The 22,503-nt window shown below is 35.4% G+C and overlaps 2 protein-coding genes across 3 annotated transcripts in view; one reads left to right on the top strand and one right to left on the bottom strand.

The window, feature by feature from the left end:
- Pnn (desmosome associated protein-like protein pinnin) overlaps window positions 1–22,503 on the bottom strand; it is a 63,234-nt gene that overhangs the window by 29,015 nt on the left and 11,716 nt on the right. The window lies entirely within an intron of this gene.
- Window positions 1–22,503, top strand: part of LOC141386463 (uncharacterized) — a 64,349-nt gene that overhangs the window by 36,995 nt on the left and 4,851 nt on the right. The window contains exon 2 of one of the 2 annotated variants that reach the window (XR_012408385.1): window positions 15,045–15,560. The exons of the other annotated variant lie outside the window; for it this stretch is intronic. The gene's annotated coding sequence lies outside the window, so the exon portion shown is untranslated. Of the gene's footprint in view, window positions 1–15,044; window positions 15,561–22,503 lie in introns of those variants that run through there. 2 annotated transcript variants of the gene reach the window in all.

Genomic DNA, 22,503 nt, shown 5'->3' with positions numbered 1-22,503 from the left:
TTAGTACTGTTATGCCAACTGACATTTGCGAAGAAAACAGGAAAAATACATAAGAAACTATTAAAAATGGCGGATTTGTGGTAATTATTCAATATATTAAATTTATTTTCAAAAAACCGAATTTTACAAATAGTAAAGCAATGTGTGCGTTCATGAATGCAGCAAAATGACACGTCTCTTTTTTGACAATGTCAGTGTTGCCACACTTATTTACTTCATCTTTTAATGATATTGTCATTTTTTGCAATGTAAATACTGCATTTATCAAGTCAGCCACAACTTAAAAAGTTTTTGTCAGATATACCTTTTTCCCCGAGTATATTCGGGAAGGAAATTTTCCCCGTGCGAAAATCTTTACGCCTTCAAATGGATGTAAGCCCAAATTTTACAGTGCTTCTAGAGCCTTAATAATGATCACCAGTGGAAAAGTCATTTTTCGTGAAACTTACGAAACAACGAAACTTTTTTTGGTAGATTTTTCTTCATTTGAAAAAGTATAACTTAATATGCTTTGTGAATCTTTTTTTGAAAAATATATGCGAAGTTTTTTGACAAATAACCATCTAGGAAAACCTGTTGTTGAAAAAGGTTTTGAGGTGCCAACTCTATCTCGAAAACTAATAAACCGTTTGTCATATATTTTGTGGGCTTATGAAGGACGTACAAATCTAGTTCCATATCGATCCATTTTGTAACAAGTTTTAGATTTTACTAAAATGGTGGGTACCCCGACGACTGGTTAAAATCTACATTTATAGCTATACCAAAAAAAGCACATGCACGAAAATGCTGTGATTATAGACTAATTAGTCTAATGAGTCATGCCCTAAAAATATTTATTAAAATACTACATAAAAGAATCTACCCTAAGTGTGAGCCAAATATGGGGAGAACACAATTCGGTTTCAAAGAAGGCATGGGAACACGAGAGGCACTACTACCCAGCAAAATTTATTTGAAGTTGTTCTATGTGAAGTAGTGATTGAATAGCTTTTTTAGAAGTAGTCCACGCAGAGTCATGAAAAATGCATTCCGTCTTTCACATTTTGACAATGTCCGATTTGGATCCATTTCATAAAATTTGTACAGTTTAGCAATGTTTACATTGTTATAACTTTTTGCAAATAAAATTCTTAAGAACACAAGAAACAATTTATTTTATGGTTTTTTTAAGGTTTGCATCCAAAAATATAATCATGGGTGCAAGAAATGTCAGACTGCATCTTTGTTTGTAGCCATGAAAGTAGTTGAATCATGAGTGCAAGTGACTATGTATTTTTACGGAAAGAAGTCATGATTTTAACAAGGGCATGGTGCAGCTAGGATGCAATCAATTTTAGATGTTTATCACCTCTTTTGCATGACCCTATGGAAGAAGCATTTTAAGATGTTTTTGGGTATTTTTGAGTATTAAAAGTTAACTTTCTAAAATAAAAGTATTTCATTTTTATTTGTACTCAATCGCTTTTTATAATGATTTATTTAGATATTCCACTGCTTTATATTCATTATATTTCAATTTCATTAAAACTATCGAACTATTATCAAACTACTGTTTTTTCAAACAAACATGTTCTACAAAAACATGAGTTTAGTAGTAATTTGAACGAATTTTAATTCGAATCGTCCTAGAGAAATAGACCATAAATATTAATTAAAAGTTACCACAACTCTTTTAAATAATTTTTCCAAATGTCCCTGAGGCCTCAAATCAGTGAAAAATCCTCGCTTATTCGATGTTAACTTCTCCCATATCCTCAAAATGCTTGCTTGCGAATCAATTTTAAAATCAATCGAAAAATCAATTCAAAATACTTTCCATGGAATGTATATTTATCCACTGCAAAGAACTAATGCAAAATGTGTGCTTAAGAAGCAAATTAGATAGTATCCTCACTGCACCATGCCCTTGTAAAATTCATGACTTCTTTCACGTAAAAAGATGTAGTCCGAAATCACTTGCACTCATGATTCAACTACTTCTTTGGCTACAAACATTTTGCTGGGTAAGTATCCAAGTCCTTATTCAAAAATGTAGAGATGTTCAAAAAGATATATTCTTATGTTTCGTCGACTACGAAAAAGCTTTCGATACGGTCAGGCATGAAAAAATGATGGATATCTTGATGGATACCGGAATAACAGAAAAGGAAATAAGATGCATAAAAACCTTTATTGGCAACAAACTGCAAATATTCAAGTTGATGGAGAACTCACTGACAATATCCCAATATCCAAAGGCGTTAGACAAGGGTGTATCCTATCACCTCTATTATTTAATTTATACTCCAACAAAATATTTCAAGAAGCAGTTGAAAACGAACAAATTGGCGTAATGGTGAATTACTCTGAATTAATAAACAATATACGATACGCCGACGACACAACATTAATTGCCACTAGCCTATATGGTCTACAGAAACTGGTTAACTCGCTTACTCAAAAAAGCGAATTGTACGGTCTTAAGATTAACATTAAGAAAACGAAATATATGGTAATAAGTAGAAAAACTTACCAAAACAACACATCATTGAAAATAAAAAATGACGAAATAGAACGGGTAAGGAGTTTTAAATATCTTGGGGTCCTTATAAATGACCAATGGGATGCCTCGAGAGAGATAAAATGCCGAATAGAAGTAGCTAGGCAATCCTTTTTTAACCATCGCAAAATATTAACAAGTCATGACCGTCAACATCACAACAAAAATGCGCTTCATAAAATGTTATGTATGGTCCACTCTACTATATGCTGCCGAGACATGGACAATAAAGTCAATAGACGAACAAAAATTGAACGCATTTGAAATGTGGATTTATCGCAGAACACTGAAAATTCCTTGGACTGACCGAGTACCAAATGAAGAAGTCCTGAGAAGAATGAACACTAAACGACAACTTCTTGATATCATAAAAAGTAGGAAGATATCCTATATGGGACACATAATGAGAAACGAAAAGTATTCTGTCATCCAGAGCATAATTAAATGTCAAATTGTGGGAAAAAGGCCAAGAGGAAGAAGAGAAATATCCTGGATAAAAAACATTTTGGAGTGGACAAATCAACCAAATGAAAGAAGCCTTATCAACGCTTCGAGGAATAGAGAGATCACCATTGCTGAATAATTTACCACAACATATTCATAAACATATATCTATATATACAAATAAAATACTTAATTTGTTATTGTATGATCGCCAAAATCCGAATGCGGATCGGCAAATAAAGAAGAAAATGGTGGGCAGAAAAAGTCAAAATTTAAATTTTTGGTTAAAAAACTGACGTTTTTATCACAAAGCGGGCAAAAGATTTTGCCCGAGTTTCTAGATTTTGAAAAAATCAAAGTGAATTTATCCGAAATTTTGTGTGGGAGTTACCCGAAGAAGTGGACAAATGTAGTCCATATTCGAACCTGACCTATATCTGGTAGATATATTAGGATGTGTAAGGTTTGGACCAAATCGGTCACTCCTTTCAAGATTTATGGCGCGCACATTTTTGAACTTTTGTGGGGGAGCTACCTGAAGAAGTGGACCGATATGGCTAATCTTCAAACTTAAACTAAGTTTGCACAAAATATTACGAAGGCCACATATTAGACCGAATCGGCAGACCTGTTCGAGAGTTATCTTGCGCTCCAACCTCCACACTCGGTGTCATTAGGGTTTTAGCAACTTTCAGGCTATTTTCTCAGGAAGTATGGACTTGCCCCTGATAAAACTTGTACCGTCGTATAGGGGACAGTGAATTCAAGTTGCTACATCAAAAATCAAAGTAATTCGAGAGCAGGTCCTAAACTGAACTTATCCGAAATTTTGTGTGGGAGGTACCCGAAGGAGTAAAACGATAGAGTCCATATTGGAACCCTATCTAAGTCTGGTAGACATTTCACGATTTGCAAAGTATGGACCAAATCGGTTACTCCCTTCAAGAATTATCGTACGCACAAATGTTCCAAACATTTTCGAACTTTTGTGGGGGAGGTACCGGAAGGAGTGGACCGATATAACTCATCTTCGAACTTAAATTAAGTTAATTAAAAATATTACGAAAGCCAAATTTTGGACCAAATCGGCTCATCCGTTCGAGAGTTATCGTGCGCAATCTACTAGCTAAATCGACTCCAAATTGTATGAAACACATTTCGTCCAAACATACTTTGGGTCTAAAAGCGTTATTTCGATGAGGCACATTTTGCCCGTATTGAAGTGTATATGCCCTCGTTAGCATAAATGCTGAGGGTAAAAATGATGAAACAATATCGCAAAACAAAGCTATACAGCATTTTTTCAGGCGTTATTGGGGGCCAATCAAAAAAATCATTACGCCATAACTCAGAATTATCAGCTATGGGATCCTTTGGGTTACTTAATATACACAATATTGGCTTTCATTCCCAAAGGGAATTTATCAGCCCTAGACCTTGGCTTCCATTTGGTGTCACACTGTAATCTGTAGGATATCCGAAGAGACCAAAATGTCATTCGATGGAGTCCAACAGGTCCTTTAATAGAAGACAAGGATGTAATGTGGGGCTATACCAAATTACTGACATACAGTGCTGCTCAAAACATTTGCAACTCAGATGCCTATATCACATTTAGGCTATTTTTAAGGACATTTTATGTTTTGAAATATATTTATTTTTGCAATTAGATTCTTTATTGACCCTACATTCATGATTTTAAAATGATTATTCAGTTCTTAACACTTATGTTACAGAAATGTGTGAAATGTCGGAGGATCACGTGTTTTAGCGTGATCAAAACATATGCAACTCCGTGGTTCGAATATTTATTAGCTAATTTTTGCTGAGTTTTTTTGTATTGATTGGCATAAGATGGTTTTTAGTCAGAAGAATGGGGCAAAAAGCTTTCATGAGGAATAGATTTTATGCCCCTTATGTTTAATTTTGACAGACATGTATGCCGAAAACAAGACATTTCTGATTTTTTAATAAAAACAAAAGTTATAGTCCCAAATTTGTATCAAAGATATGAAAAATGTTTATTTCTGAAAATTGTGGATCCAACGCAGTCCAGAAATAAATATAAGAACATGAAAATATTTAAAATTGAGCTGTATACCGCGTAAAAAGTACCAAAATTGCGGTAAGATGGGAAGGAGGTGAATGTACAACTGGATCTACAGCAGGGGATAATCAAATAATGGTGCGAGTTATTAAGCAAATCCCTCAGAGGTCATCAACAGATGTTAAATAAAGGCTTGACATCGATAAATCTATACAAAACCCTCTGATACATACCATGGATACCGGTGTACCAATATGGGCAAATTTTCGGAAAATAGTAATTCAGGAAAAGTTCAATTTTTCATATAAATTTTGCAAAAAATGTTTGGAAATGATTTTGGAGTTATAAAATCGAGTATTTTTCGTCGACTTAAATCAATATTTGAGTTATATGACTTGAAAAAATGTACTTTATCACCAAGTCGAATGATAATCGAATTTGTCCCCTTATACAAAAAAGTTGACCCAAAACGAAGATGGTTTTTTATATTGACCTGAAGGTATTTTTATGGACAGAGATGGTACTAGAGGCATTAGGTCGAGATATTTATTGGATTTAAAAACTAACCAGACATATAATATGTCGAAACCGCACCACGTACACACAACAGATGTCGTATAAGAGGGGTTTTTGGCATAATACCGCCACAAATATTTTTTGTGTTCTTATCGGACCTGATCAGCCTAAGTGATCTGAATTCATATAAAAGGTTCCGGGACCCTAAAATGGACTCTACACTACTAAATATCTAATAAAACTTTTGTATTTAATAATTATCCTTAGAGACAGGATTCAAAAGGATATATTAATTTATTTAGTTGCCTGGATACCTTTATGATGTGTCCAGAAAATAAATAAAGTAATCTTATTCATAGAGAAATATTAAATTATTTTCAACAAAGTTTTGGAAGACATTTTTGAAAAAGTTTGCACTGTAGCCACTTTAGTACGCGTCGGCAGGGTTTTTTGGAGACTTTGGGTCATTTCCCCAGGAAGTATAAACTTACTCCGGGAAAAAATTGTACCGTTGTAATAGGGACCGTGAAAACAATCTTCTGCAAAAAAATTTCAAATAAATCCGAGACGAGTCCTCAAACTGCACTTTTCCCAAATTTTGTGTAGGAGGTGCTTCAAGGGACCGATATAGCCCATATTTCAAACTGATACATGCTTGGATGAACTATTACGATATGCAAAGCATGGACCAATCGTCAGAGTTTCTTGGAGCTTTTATTCCATAATCTCAGGAAGAATGAACCCTCGAAAAAATGATACCCTCATTAAGGGGATAGCAAGGACAACATGCTGAAAAAAAATTTACAAAGATCCGAAAGGAGCTCCTAATCTCAACTTATTCCGAATTTTGTGTGGGAGGTACCCGAAGTAGTGAACGGACGTAGTCCATATTCGAACCCGATCTATATGTGCAAGGAATAATATGATGGGCAAAGCTTAGTTCAAATCGATTGCTCCCTTCGAGAATTATCGTTCACACCATTTTACAGAAAATATTTGAACTTTTGTGGGGGAGGTACCAGAAGGAGTGGACGTGGGCAAAATTTTACGAAGTGCAAAATTTGGTTCGAATCGGACTGACGGACATGGCTAAATCGATTCCAAATTGTCTGAAACGAATTTCGTCCAAACATACGTGGGGTCTAAAACCATTATTTCGATGAGGCACATTTTTGGTCGTATCAAAGTGTATATGAGGAAAAGTCAGAATTTTTTAATATTCCATTTGAAAAAAATTAAAATTTGTTTTCGACGCTACATGAACGATTTTTGGTGCATGGGTTTAGAAAAAAATCCCAATCTCAAATCTGTTCGAGATACTAATTTTGGATTTTGCGCGCAAAAGTTATGGTGGTTTCAATTCTGATTATTAGAAAAAATCTTATAAAAACGCTATTTATTATATCGAGAATCATTGTTAATTTATGGCTTCGTACATACTATATGTTTACTGAGGTCCCATAACTTTAGTGAAAAAGTTGTAAATTTTCGCGGAAATTAGGAAAGCATTCAAAACAATTGGTAGTTTGCTAATCTAAACATCGCGAGGATTCATATGAAACCAAAACTATACAAATTCGTTTAGCGGTTTGCATATTATAGCAAAAAACAAAAAAATATATAGAGGAAATTTATAAAATTTTTGTAAGAGAAAATATTTATTAAAATTTATTTTGTGAGTTGAAGAAAATGTAAGAAAAATAGGTCGGAGTTAGTTTTCTATTTTAGTTAAATTTCACGTAAAAAATCACATTTTTTATTCTAATCACTTCTGGAATACACGCTAAAATCTAACAGAAGATATGGGTATCTTTCAAATAAATGTTGGTTTCCTCTAAATGGGGTATAATCTTGAAATAAAACTGTATCGGGTAATGTTCATCTTGAAATTCGTGTAAATCGCGAAATCCTCAAAATCACTTGATGCGCATGCGGTTTACCAATACAGGGCATTTTTCTCTTTTAATTTGTACACATTTGCCAGGATTTACTTTGGCCGCTAAGATGTAGCATCTTCTGCAGTTTAGTGTGCAACAAACTGTATAAAGCTTATAATTTGCACAAAGTGCATACACTTTTTATGCGCATCCGATCTCACTATCATGCATAGGGTGTCCAAAAAACGGGTTTTCAAAACAAAACGGTTTTCGGTTAACCGAAATTTTCAGTTTTTTCAAAAACCGGTTTTCGGTTTTCAAAAATTTTCAAAACCGGTTAACCGGTTTAAACCGGTTTTGCAAAATAGGTACAAAATTGCTCATAATTGATAAATATTTGATTAAAAATGTGCGGCAAGGGGTAAATTAAGTATAACTAATTCTTTATTATATAATTATCTTATAATATCCTTGTTATTTAACATTCAACCTTAAAGTGGAGACAGCAAACATAAGTCAGAAATTGTGCTCTAAGAATAGTAAAAGCCCTTACAAATATACGATTGTGTACCAAAGGAATTAAATTTACATTTTATTAAGTCTGGATTCTCCTTCTTGCATTGAGAACCTCAAATTATCGTGCCGGAATAAAAATGTACTTTGTTATCGTTACCCTTTAAAACCTTAAATTCGACAAGTTCTTAGTTTACAGTAATAATTCAAAAACGTATGAATAACGTCATTGAATTCACGTCATTCACAACCGTGTGATATTACGTATACGCAGTTTTTTCATAGATCGTTCAATTGAACTATATTGGAGTTGTGCCATTTTACACTAAATATTTTCAAGTTTAAAGGTATCCGACATTTATAATTTAGCCGTACCTTTTGTTAGTTATGTTTAGTTTACTCTCAAGAATACAATTGTAATGAAATTTTAAAAATATTACTACTTTTTTAAAAACCGGTTAACCGACACAAATAACCGGTTTTTTCGGTTAACCGAAAATGACGTTTTTGGCGATAACCGGTTTCGGTTTTGTAACTCAAAACCGGTTAACTTGTTTCGGTTTTGGACACCCTAATCATGCATGAAAAAATACATCGATCTAAACATATTTCGATAAAATCCATCAAGAACCGTGGATGTAGCATACCACACTATTTTTGGGATAAATCGGATACAGCTCCCATGCCACTAAATTTTTTTAACCCGCTGTTTTCGCAAAAACGCGAGTGATATGTCAGTTTCTTCATAGAAAAGGAAATGATCCACGGAAAATGTGATTAAATCTGCGATATTTTCAAAAAGATTTTACGCACATTTTTCGGTTTATGCAGTTGCTGTTTTCGCCGTTCTAGTGTATGGATTTTCACGATCTATGATTTATATGATCCAGACCGTCAAAAAACTAAAATATCTTGGGGGTCCCAGCACAATCAAAAGGATATTGTAAATACTGTACCCAAAAAATAGGGTTTTTCGAAAAAATATCGCACTAAATTTTGGCCTTTGGCAGTGGATTACTGTGATGCTGTCTGGGCTACATAGTCAATATGCATATCAAATTATGCGTAATCAGGAGTACTTTGAAACTCTTATATGTTTTCTGAAATACCCGAATGCGCGTCGCAGTTAGATCAAAAATACAAAAACACCGAAAATCTGGCTTCAAAATGTCAGCATCCATAAAAGGTGGATGTAGTGGAGATTTTGAAATCTGATACATTTGAAGTGTAATATTCATTTTGTATTCTTCTACTTTTACATTGGACAGATATCCGTAATTTAAACGGTTTAACCGCCAATCGAATAACAACCTAAAATAACTCGTTTGCTTCAACGTGTTTTTACCTATTTTTATTCATTTACGCGGCAAATAAACTTTTTTAGCCACATTTTTGAGCTTTGATTAAAAACACTTCGTTTGATCCAACAATGGTCATATTTCGTGGTACACTCCAATATTTCGCGAATTGTAAGAGTGCAAACCATGGTTTCATCAATGTTAAATTTTTTTGACTTTTTGTCATGTACCCTGTCTGTTAGCCTAAAGGCTGAGGGTATAAAAAAACAGTAGTATTTTTTATTTTTCTTTTTATTTATTTATACCTATATTATTGGAAAACACAAAAATAAGCAGTTCAGAATTTAATAAACAAAAGTTAAATTTCAAAAAACATTTTAGTTCGCAAATATAAGCGGACAAAACTAAAGCACCCCCCAATTTGAAGTACAACAAAAACTATTGAAAGTTACCGCTATATGGGGGCTATACCCAAACGTGGACCCAGGTCCACGATTTTTAGTGGATATGTTTTTGATAGAGTTTCTGGTCGGGAAGTCCCGGCCCGGGATTTCCCGGGAATTCCCGAAATTTTTGAAAGGGATTTGCCGGGACATTTTTTGAAATTCCCGGGAATACGGGTAGTTGTATTTTTATGTATAAGTCGTATATTATTTGCCTTATAGTTATTTATTATTGGAAATATGTATAGTAGAATAGCGATAATTCGTGCCCCGATTATTCGTAATTGCTGGCCCATTGTTAAAATCGCTATAATTCGTACAAATACCCTCACATAATTCTTTATTTTTAGTTAGTCAGGGTTGTTCTAGTCTAAATTTTTATTGGTGGCATTCATTCTCCGTTTCCAAGCAAAATCCTGAAAACCTAAAATAACCCTAAAAATGTGGCCTTTGACCGCGATTTATTTAAAAATCCGTCCAGCGATTTTTTCTTGTTTTTGGATTTCTCTCATCTTTGAACATTGATGTTTCAGAATCCGCAAAACCTACTCAGGTTTTCATTTAAAGTTAATTAAGGTGCACCCTTCATGACATTGTTTTATAAGGAGACGATACAGCCAGTTCATTGTCCCAATTTGAAATTCTATATCTCAAAAATGGTAAAACCTACGGAAATAACATTAAGATCAATCATGTTGATAGTTTTCACTGCTACAATATTTGCTCTAATACCATTTCGATAGGGGTTTCGACTTTCGAGCAAAATTGTCAAAACATAATAAAGCTCTAAAAATTTAAACTTTGAGCGTGATTTATTTGAAAATCCCTCCGGCGATTTTTTCGTTGATGTCTCTCATCTATGAACATTGTAGTTTCAGAATCCGCAAAAACTTCCCAGGTGTAAGCACCTTTCATTTAAAGTAAGTTAAGGCGCACCGTGGGGAGTAGGTATTTCATGTTTGCTTACTCTCTGTCACGTCTATGCCCCACGAATTCGACTTACCATAGTCCCGGGAATGAGAAATTTTCATTCCCGATTTCCCGGGAATGAAAAATAGTCGGTAATTCCCAAACTCTAGTTTTTGACCACTGGGAACGCTGTGGCTTAAATACCCAAAATACCGAAGATCGGAAGGTAATGCTATAAGGGGGCTACACCAAAACATTAGCCGATATTGTTCATATTCATCCAATAGAGTTTCTGGTCGGGAAGTCCCGGCCCGGGATTTCCCGGGAATTCCCGAAATTTTTGAACGGGATTTGCCGGGAAATTTTTTTGAAATTCCCGGGAATACGGGTAGTTGTATTTTTATGTATAAGTCGTATATTATTTGCCTTATAGTTATTTATTATTGGAAATATGTATAGTAGAATAGCGATAATTCGTGCCCCGATTATTCGTAATTGCTGGTCCATTGTTAAAATCGCTATAATTCGTACAAAATACCCTCACATAATTCTTTATTTTTAGTTAGTCAGGGTTGTTCTAGTCTAAATTTTTATTGGTGGCATTCATTCTACGTTTCCAAGCAAAATCCTGAAAACCTAAAATAACCCTAAAAATGTGGTCTTTGACCGCGATTTATTTAAAAATCCGTCCAGCGATTTTTTCTTGTTTTTGGATTTCTCTCATCTATGAACATTGATGTTTCAGAATCCGCAAAACCTACTCAGGTTTTCATTTAAAGTTAATTAAGGTGCACCCTTCATGACATTGTTTTATAAGGAGACGATACAGCCAGTTCATTGTCCCAATTTGAAATTCTATATCTCAAAAATGGTAAAACCTACGGAAATAACATTAAGATCAATCATGTTGATAGTTTTCACTGCTACAATATCTGCTCTAATACCATTTCGATAGGGGTTTCGGCTTTCGAGCAAAATTGTCAAAACATAATAAAGCTCTAAAAATTTAAACTTTGAGCGTGATTTATTTGAAAATACCTCCGGCGATTTTTTCGTTGATGTCTCTCATCTATGAACATCCCAGGTGTAAGCACCTTTCATTTAAAGTTAGTTAAGGCGCACCGTGGGGAGTAGGTATTTCATGTTTGCTTACTCTCTGTCACGTCTATGCCCCACGAATTCGACTTACCATAGTCCCGGGAATTCCCGGATTCCCGGGAATGAGAAATTTTCTTTCCCGATTTCCCGGGAATGAAAAAAAATCGGGAATTCCCAAACTCTAGTTTTTGACCACTGGGAACGCTGTGGCTTAAATACCCAAAATACCGAAGATCGGAAGGTACTGCTATAAGGGGGCTACACCAAAACATTAGCCGATATTGTTCATATTCATCCAAAAATAATGCTACAGCATCCTCTGGTCAAATACTGAATAGCTTAGGTTTAAAAATTAGCAAAAGAACGATTCACAGAAGAACGGTAGACGCCGGCTTATTCAGTCAGCAAAAAAAAAAAAAAAAACTTTCATATCGATTAAAAATGAAGGAGCCAGCATGGAAGACCCATTTGAACTGAAACAATGAGTTTAAAGTACTAAGATGGTAAAAGGCGTGGGCCAAATTGGCAACCGTTAAATCCTAAATATTGCAAAGACACTGTAAAACATGGAGGCGGAAGGATTTTTTGCTTGTCGTCGACTGAATAAGTCGGCGTCTACCGTTCTTCTGTGAATCGTAAGCGATTTTATTTGACCAGAGGATGCTGTAGCATCATTTTTGGATGAATATGAACAATATCGGCTAATGTTTTGGTATAGCCCCCTTATAGCGGTACATTCCGATTTTCGATATTTTGGATATTTAAGCCACGTTTTCCTACTAAATTAGCTGTAATTTGGTACTTAGGGTTCCTAGTGGCCACTAAACATCCCCACCAAAAATCGTGAACCTGGGTCCACGTCTGGGTATAGCTCCCATATAACGGTAACTTCCGATTTTCAGTATTTTGGGGATTAAAGCTAAATTTAATTTAATTTTTATTTGACAAACACAGTAACCTAGCCCATAGGGCCATGAGCGGTTCCAAAAACAGCTATACAATAACTACTCTCAGATACTTATATCTAACAATATTTCTTAGCATATCATGAATAGAATTAAACATAAATAAAAGCAAAAGCATATAAATTAAGAAATGAAAATATATAACAAAATAATCATTAATAGAATCAGCTATGCAACAATATATCATTACAAACTAAGACAACATTTATGAACGCTGTATTTGATTACGATTAAAATGAGCACATAATTTATTCTTGTAACATTTTAACACGTTCGCGGACGTGAATGCTATAGCATTCCGATGCAAAATGACGTGAATGCTATAGCATTCACATTGTCAGCCAATATTTGTTCATTTACTTGTATATAATCTTAAGTGTTGGTGATTAATATACATAATACGATTTATTTCAACAAATTAGATTCTATAATAAATAAAAAATAATAATCAATAATTAATAAATAAAAACAAAAAAACTAATTTCGAAAATAATTGGGTGTCATCTTTTTCACCTCCCAGAATTTGCTTGCGTCCGCGAACGTGTTAAGGAGGAATTAAATGTCTTGAGACATGGTGGCAGATTGTTATAAACACGCGAAATTCTAACATAAAACGATTTTTCCAAAAAAGGAGCCAACTGCGGAACAATTATCTGTTTGTTCCTCTCAGAACGAGAAAACGTGAACAGACTCAACACACATAAAGGGGTCTTCAACTTAAAAACCTTATAGAAGAATAACATAGACCGCAAACTCAAAAAATTTTCAAACGTGCAGCCAAGAAACTCTTTCACATAAGGAGAAATATGATCACGACGTTTAACACAGAAAACATATCTCATAACACTATGAAACAATAGTTGCAGCTTACGCAAAACAAAACCATAACTACCCCCGAAAATCTCAGCACAATACAAAAAGTGAGGCATAATCAATGCATGGACCAATTGAATTCTAATGTCTCTAGACAGAACTAAGTCCAAACAGTACAACTTTTTTAAAACAAAGTTTACCTTGGACACCACAGAATTCACATGCACATCAAACACTAAACCACTATCAAGAAACAAACCAAGACATTTCATCGAGCTTACAACATTTATAGTAGTACTATAGATGGAAACACTAATTGAATCCTCTTGCAAGTTTCCAAAAAACATCACTTTAGTCTTCCGAGTATTAACTGAGAGCCCGTTACAAGACAACCAAGTAACCAACATATTGACATTGAAATCAATTGACGACTGCAGAACATCCAAAAACATATATTCTCCTTTAAACAAAATTTGGACATCATCAGCAAAAGCAAATGACATACAACTCCTACTATTAACACAACTCAACAAATCATTAACATACATTACAAATAACAGAGGTCCAAGAACAGACCCCTGAGGAACACCACTACTCACGGGAAGCATACCAGAAACACTATTCTTACATGAAACATACTGTCGTCTATTGAACAAGTACGAATAAATTAAATTACAGGCTGAGGATGAAAAATTAAACAGACGATGCAACTTCCTAACTAAATTGGCATGATTTAATTTGTCAAAGGCCTTTTCCAAATCCAGTGACAACAATACGCAACAACCACCAGCACTAACAGTATTCCTAATATTGTCAGTCAACCCAACAAGAAGCGATGTTGTGCTGCGATTATTCCTGAATCCATACTGACTCTCATGCAACAGCTCATGTTCATTAATGTAGCCAAGCATTTGATCCTTCATAACATATTCGACCATTTTTGAAAGGATCGGCATTATTGATATGGGTCTATATTCACCATTGTCACCACTTTTGTGAATAGGCACTATTTTGGCTATTTTCCACACCTCGGGAAACACAGACGCTGTTAACATGGTATTAACAATATGTAACAGAAATTGACCAACAAGAGGAAACACAAGCTTAAGAAACTTAAGCTGGAAACCATCGGAACCTACTGCTTTAGACTTTATTTTATTAAACGCAATTACCAATTCATCATAATCAACACAACGAAACGAAAAACCATCATAAGCGCCAACAGGAACACAAGAAACATCAAAAGCATCCACCGTCTGATTGGAAACAAAATCAGCATTCAACCTCTCTACATCAACATTCACTTCGCTCTCAGAATCACGCAAACCGTTCTTACTCAATATCGACCACATCTCTTTTGTGGTTTTATTCATAAACATCTCCTTATGTGCAACCCCCTTCAACCTCCTTATCACTTTCTTGGCACGATTTCTGCAACGACAAAATATTTTCCAATTATTTATATTCTTATCACGAAGATATTCACTATATGCAGCATCCCTAAGAGAAAGATGATATCGAATATCGGGAGATTTAAACCAGTCCACGTTATTAATTCTACAATACTTTCTTTTAACAGGAACAACACCATGCAGATGCTGAAGGCCACAGTTCAAAACAGTAACCTGAGAATCAACATCTGCCAGAGAATACACATCATCGAAGTTGCACGAAACAAAGGCATTAGAAAGCTCTGCAGGGTCAACAGAACTATAGTCTGCATACTCATAAAATTTCCGAGAACGACAACTCAGTACATTAACAGATATAAAAATAAACGAGTGATCCGAAATTCCTGGACACGAAAACTGGTTAGAACACGCTAACAAACCCAAACATGACACAAGAAAACAATCCAACAAAGAAGTAGAGGAGTGCGCAACATCAACATGCGTTGGCATTGAATTGTGCACAACAGATAAATTCAAACGGCTACAAACTTCTCTCACCAATAAACTCCGGGGCAGGTAAAACAAGTTGTTATTAAAGTCTCCCATAATAACAACATTGGAGTACCTGACCACCAAGTCAGATATATTTTCCTCCATGGCCATAACATCGCCATGTGGTAAATAAACTACACCAATTAGAAATACATTATTGTTCACAATTACTTCACAAAAAACATATTCAACAATTATTTCGCCTGCAATAATTAATAATATAGCATCCTCTATGCCTAAAAGATGTGATTGTGTCATTCAGAATAGAGGATACGCAACGAAATATTGATTTCAATAGTTTTTGTTGTACCTCAAATTGGGGGGTGCTTTAGTTTTGTCCGCTTATTACTTTGTTTTCTTAAAAAAATTATCATTAAAAAAATGTACTGAGGTGGTGCTTCAGTTTTGGCCGATACTGTAAATTTTGTCTTGCACAAGTCCATACTTGCCGAGATATGTGTCTTCAAAGTTCCACAAATACCAATGGCTTTTCTCATATTTTTACAGCCGACCAATGGAATATGTGTATCATTGCAAAGGCAGCAGTTAAATTTCCTTTCAAAATTAGAAGTTTTTAGTGGGTGGCCGACTTTCGCCCGGGAATTTCAGACTTTAACCTATGGACAGTGTCCAACACCGGCTACGCGGTTAAATGTTCTCTTTAACCCATATCGTACCGAGGAAAATTTTTTATTTCTTTTTTTAAAAACAAAGCACTTTTTAGGGTAATTAGGACCCACTGATGTCAAAAATCCACTCAAAAAAATTTTCCGATTTTTCGTTTTCCCGGAAAGTGGTGTTCGAAATTTCGAACACTGGTACTTAAGCTATATGTTTAGAAGTAAAATAAAATTGATTTATTTGCCGTTTTATTGATTTTTTTCACAATTTTTGTATGAAAATATGGTTGAAGATTGGTATTGAGACTACTTTGGACCTACAAAACTTTTCCCCGAAATGTGTCAGCACTGGTCCACGTTTTGGATTGCCCCCCATAGAAAGGTACCGCCCGATATTCGGGAGATCTCTAGGATTTAGCTGCATTATCCTACAGAAATGACTGTAAATTTATACATATTTAGTCTTTTTTGAGGTTACTTAACTTTCCTCCAGAAATTTGTCAGCATAGGTCCACGTTTTGTATAGCCTCCGTTGAATTGTACTTAACGATTTTAGGGTATTTCAGGCTTTTAGCCGCACTATCCATTAGAAATGGCTGAAATTTAGTATTTAGTCTTATATGGTGCCATAATAACTTTTCCCCGCAATTTGTCAGTAAATTTCGACGTTTTGATATACCCATCGATATGTAGGTTAAGTACCAGCGTTCGAAATTTCGAACAGTTAAATTTGCACATCTGTAAATTCGCGCTTGCGCATGTAAATCAAGTTTTCTATATTTTGTGAAACGGCTACATATATTGGCAATAATTCTCCATGATTACTTTTTTAATTTCATTTTTTTATAATTTTTTAAAATTAATTTAAAAAAGATCCAAAAATATAGGTTTTAAAAACCTACCCTTAACATCGAGGGGGAGGTGGGGTTTTCAAGGCAACAAATTTTTTTTATTTGCTGACAGATTAGACTTTATACATATACCAAAACTTGTTTAAAATTTAAACTTTTTCATCCATAAATATTTATTTGAAAAAAGGTGATTTTACTGTTCGAAAAATCGAACACCAAGTACGAAATGGGTTAATAAAAATGGAATGTTTTTCCAATAACCGCTAGTTGCAATCAAAACCTGTAGGCCTTTTCCGTAACTTTTATCGATTGAAATGTTGTTAAAATTTCTTTTGTTTTCTACAAAACAAACAAATGAAATTGTTGTAAAATAAACAATGAGTAAAGTTGTTAAAAAGTTACTGAATAGGGGGGCTGCAGAGCTTTACAATGATACCCATTGCACTGGTCGGCTGTAAAAATATGAGAAATATCATTGATATTTACAGAACTTTAAGGGTCCATATCTCGGAAAGTATGGACTTTTGCAAGAAGAAATTTATATATAAACTAAACTCGACTTATGCCGATAAAAAAAGTTTGCATTAATTTTAATCGAAACTAAATCAACTTCCTATTTTTGCCTTATTAAGGCGAAGGTCATTTATAGTGATTTATTTAATGAATTAATTATCTTTCGAGTTGGGCTGTTATGATCTAAGAGATACATTCAGGGTTTAAAAGCCAGCATCTAAAAACATTAGCAATAGCTGTACATTTCAACTGCTACACAATATTGACACACACGGCCATGGCAGAACTACCAGGTAGTGGTATCGTAAAATTTTGAATATGCTATGTCAAAACTTTCTTTATGTTGTTGTGGAAATTACAACAAAAATAATTTTTTTTATAAAGGGATTTGACTTTTCATATTCTGCCATGCACACGGCTATATAAGCAACCGAACGCATATTTATTTTTGTACATTTTTGCTTATTTCGTTTTTTACGCCTAATCTTTTTTGCGTTAGGCATAATCGACACCTACGCTACATATTTAGCAGTCGGCTGACCATTCGTAAGAACGAATTAGCATCCGAGGATGGTTTTTTGATTAGAGTTGCCAACGCAGTAATAAAAAGGTATGTCAAAATGCCTCCATCATGTGGTAGAACCTAAAGAATACTAATTATCTTCAGGGAATGTACAGCGAACACCCGTGGTGAAAATAGGCTATATATTTTTTTTGCATTTCGGAGGGGTCGGGGAACCTTCCCTGTGCCCTATTTTTTAAAAATGCTATTTTAACAAAATTGATGAACGAATCGGAGAGAAAATTAATTTGGAGACAATGGTTGTTGTGTCTCCGATCATAGGTACTGATTGGGGTCTAAAGACCCGACCACGCCCCCTTTTTTAAATAGCTTATATATTAAAAACTGCTTAACCGATTTTCCTGAAAATTTCAGATAATCTACTGGGGGACCCGTGGTGAAAATAGGGTATATATTTTGCTGAATTTCGGAGGGGGCGGAGTACTGACGAACGTATCGGTCAGAAAATTGATTTGCGAGACAATGGTTGTTGTGTCTCCGATCCTAGGTACTGGTTTGGGGCCCAAAGACCCGACCACGCCCACTTTTTTAAATAGCTAATATATCAAAAACTGGTTAACCGATTTTCCTGAAAATTTCAGATAATCTACTGGGGGGACCCGTGGTGAAAATAGGGTATATATTTTGCTGAATTTCGGAGGGGGCGGGGTACCTCCCCCATACCCTAATTTTTAAGAACTCTATTTTAACAAAACTGACGAACGTATCGGTGAGAAAATTGATTTGCGAGACAATGGTTGTTGTGTCTCCGACCCTAGGTACTGGTTTGGGGCCAAAAGACCCGACCACGCCCACTTTTTTAAATAGCTAATATATCAAAAACTGCTTAACCGATTTTTCTGAAAATTTCAGATAATCTATTGGGAGGACCCGTGGTGAAAATTGGGTATATATTTTGTTGAATTTCCGAGGGGCGGGGTACCTCCCCCATGCCCTACTTTTTTAAGAACTCTATTTTAACAAAACTGACGAACGTATCGGTCAGAAAATTGATTTGCGAGACAATGGTTATTGTGTCTCCGATCTAGGTACTGGTTTGGGGCCCAAAGACCCGACCACGTCCAGTTATTTAAATCTAATATATAAAAGACAATGTGTGTATGTTAGTATGTTTGTTTGTTTGTATGTTCCGTATAGACTCAAAAACGGCTGAACCGATTTTCTTGAAAATTTCAGAGAATGTACAGGAAACACCCGTGGTGAAGATTAGTTATTTACTTGTCAAACATTCAATGTACGTCATATTCAAAGATTAAATCATAATTATAACTTATTTTTAAGATATTAATATTTTTATAATTATCATCATGGAGTAGTTCAATCTGCAATTTAATTGTAATCGGCCATTGGGCTTAAAATTGCATTATATGAAATAAATAAATAGGCCATATATTTTTTTTTTAATTTCAGAGGGGGCGTGGCACCTCTCCCATGCCCTACTTTTTACATATCCAAAACTACTGAACCCATTTTCCAGAAAATTTCAGAGAATGTACAGGGAGTACCCGTGGTGAAAATAGGCTATGCATTTTTTTGAATTTCGGTGGGGGCGGGCTACCTCCCCCATTCCATACTTTTATATAAACCCTATTTTAACACGCCCACTTTTTAAATATGTTACATATCCAAAACTACTGAACCGATTTTCCTGAACATTTCAGAGAATGTACAGGGTTAAAATAGGCTATAAATTTTGATGAATTTCGGAGGTGCTGGATACCTCCTCTATGTCTGATTTAATAAAAGCCCCTATTTGAGCTAAACTGAAATGAACGATTGAATTAATTCTTCCGAACTATTACTCTCTGAACCACCGCGCTTCGAACCCTCCGATCCACCGTGCTCCAAACTTCCACCCTCCGATTCACCCCGCTCCGAACTTCTACCTTCCGAACCACTCTGCTCCGAACCACCCTGCTCTGAACTTCCACCCACCGATTAACCCTATTTCAAAACCTTCACCCCCCGAACCGCCCTGCTCCGAATATCCACCCTACGATCAACCCCGCTCCGAACTTCTACCTTCCGAACAACTCTGCTCCAAACCACCCTGCTCCGAACTTCCAGCCTCCGATCCACCCATCTCCGAACTTCCACCCCCCGAATCACCCCGCTCCGAACTTCCACCATCCGAATCACCCTGCTCCGCGGAGTACCTCCCCAATGCCGTATTTTTTAAAAAGAGAAAGTTAATTTGCGAGGCAATTGTCGTTGTGTCTCCGACCCTAGGGACTCATTTTGGGACCTTAAAACGTCCCCTTAAGTTGCCACTGGACATTCATGTGAATGAAGGGTTCAAATGCAATATTAAATATAAGCTATCACCTGGAACGAATTTACGATGGCACATAGTAATTTAAGAAGGAATTCAACTTAAGATTTCACACAAACACTTCCAATTATACAATTCTAGCAGATGAAATAAATGCATGCGTCAAGTCATCAGCTTTTTGGCGGTATGTTAAAATTGCATATCGACACAAACAAATCAGAAGATTTTTTTATTTATAGTCACTTGCAGATCCCGACTAATTAGTGATGCAAGAAAACTACAATTGCTGACTTAAGGTAACATAAAACTGTTTCAAGGGCCAGCAAAGTGGACCGGGTTCGCTAGTTATTGTTTAAAAATAAAAAAATATATATTGAACAGCTTCACCAAAAATTCACATGTCCTTTGAACGAAAAAAGTGGAATTAATTATATCGCGATTTTTAATGCATTACTCTGGTAACCCTGATCTCTGGAACAGGCTTTGAATATGCACAATTTGTGTATATTAAATGATGGCAACCCTACTCACCTGTCGACCTTAAACACATTTACCAACATTGATATTGCGTGTTGCTCTACTGCACTTTTACCATTTGCATCGTCGGAGACAATAAATAATCTATATAGCAGCGACCACTTCCCCATTGCAACAACAATCAACACCAATTCTTCCTGGGGATCTGTAAAACGTATGCCGAGATACAACCTTAAAAATGCAAATTGGCCACTCTACAGTTCTGCTGTAGATTCTGATTTAAACGGCAAATCATTCAGCAGCAATCCCAATAAAATCAGCGCTACAATTACCAAAACAATACGATCTGCGGCAAACAAGTATGTACCATTAAAAAAGGATTACAAGAAACATTATGTCCCCTGGTGGAACAAAGACCTAAATATCTATCGCCAAAACAAAACAAGAGCATATCGGATTTTCCGTAGAAATCCAACAATCAGCAACCAAATTATTTACAAAAAATCAAACGCAAAATTCAGATATGAATGTAAACAAGCAAAAATAAAATGTTTCATACAGTTCACAAATACAATTAGTAGGGATTCACCCTTGTCAATTATTTGGAGTAAAGTGAATAGAATGTCCAACCGGAATACATCGCACACTTTCACTGCCATGGAAGACAATAACGACATTTTTACTAATCCTTCCGATATTGCAAATCTCTTTGGTCAAAAATGGTCTGCAGAATCTTCGGATGACAATTTCACCACCGAATTTTGTAGCGCAAAAAACGCCATCGCAAACAATTTCTCCAATCCAGCAGCCAATAAATACTCATCATTTATGGAACATGAGATAACCATCTCGGAATTAAATTTAGCTTTAAAAAAAGTTAAGGGTAACACACCCGGACATGACCGCATCTCTTATGTATTTTTACAAAACCACTCCAGTGCGGGCAAAGATAAACTTCTGGCCTTATACAACGTAATCTTTGACACTGGTGTTATACCCTACTCATGGAAATCAGCCATAATTGTCCCCATTCCAAAACCTAATAAGAGTAAAACCAACTTCTCCGGATATAGACCAATCTCATTACTGCCTTGCATTTCGAAATTACTGGAACGAATAATTTCGAATCGTTTAGCATGGTATTTGAAAACAATGAAACTAGTTACATCAAATCAAGTAGCATTCAAAGCCAAACAAGGTTGCTCCGATGCCCTTCTCCATATAGACTTCTTTGCCACCAAAGCCATCTCCACAAAAAATCACATATCTGTACTGGCTATTGACTTTGAAAAAGCATTTGACCATATTGGTATCCACGTCATCATTGATTCCTTAATATCTTGGGGCTGTGGCTCAAAAATATTAAACTATATCAAATCTTTTCTCTCTGGAAGAACTTTTCGAGTAAAAATAAATAACTTTTTCTCTAAAAGTTACACTCTGCAAAATGGTATACCCCAAGGATCGCCGCTGTCAGTAACCCTTTTCCAAATTGCTTTTAACCACATCAGCGCTATAATTAACAAATACAACAAAATCTACCATTGCATGTACGCTGATGATGTTTACATCTTAAGTCTTCAAAAAGACAATAACCAGACCAATGAGACATTCTCCAAAATAATCCGTGAGTTATTAAACTGGTGCAAAACATCTGGTTCAAAAATATCCTCATCGAAGTCCTCAATACTTCACATATGCAGAAAACAGAGATGCCAACCCAACGAGTTTTCAGTTGAGGGCATTATTTTCCCGTACGTCAATGAGCTTAAAATTCTG

Source organism: Musca autumnalis, unplaced genomic scaffold (assembly GCF_047663935.1).
Source record: "Musca autumnalis isolate F117 unplaced genomic scaffold, ASM4766393v1 scaffold_1, whole genome shotgun sequence".
Lineage (NCBI taxonomy): Eukaryota > Metazoa > Arthropoda > Insecta > Diptera > Muscidae > Musca > Musca autumnalis.
The sequence above is the reverse complement of the archived record's forward strand: the minus strand, read 5'-3'. Positions and strand labels throughout refer to the sequence as shown.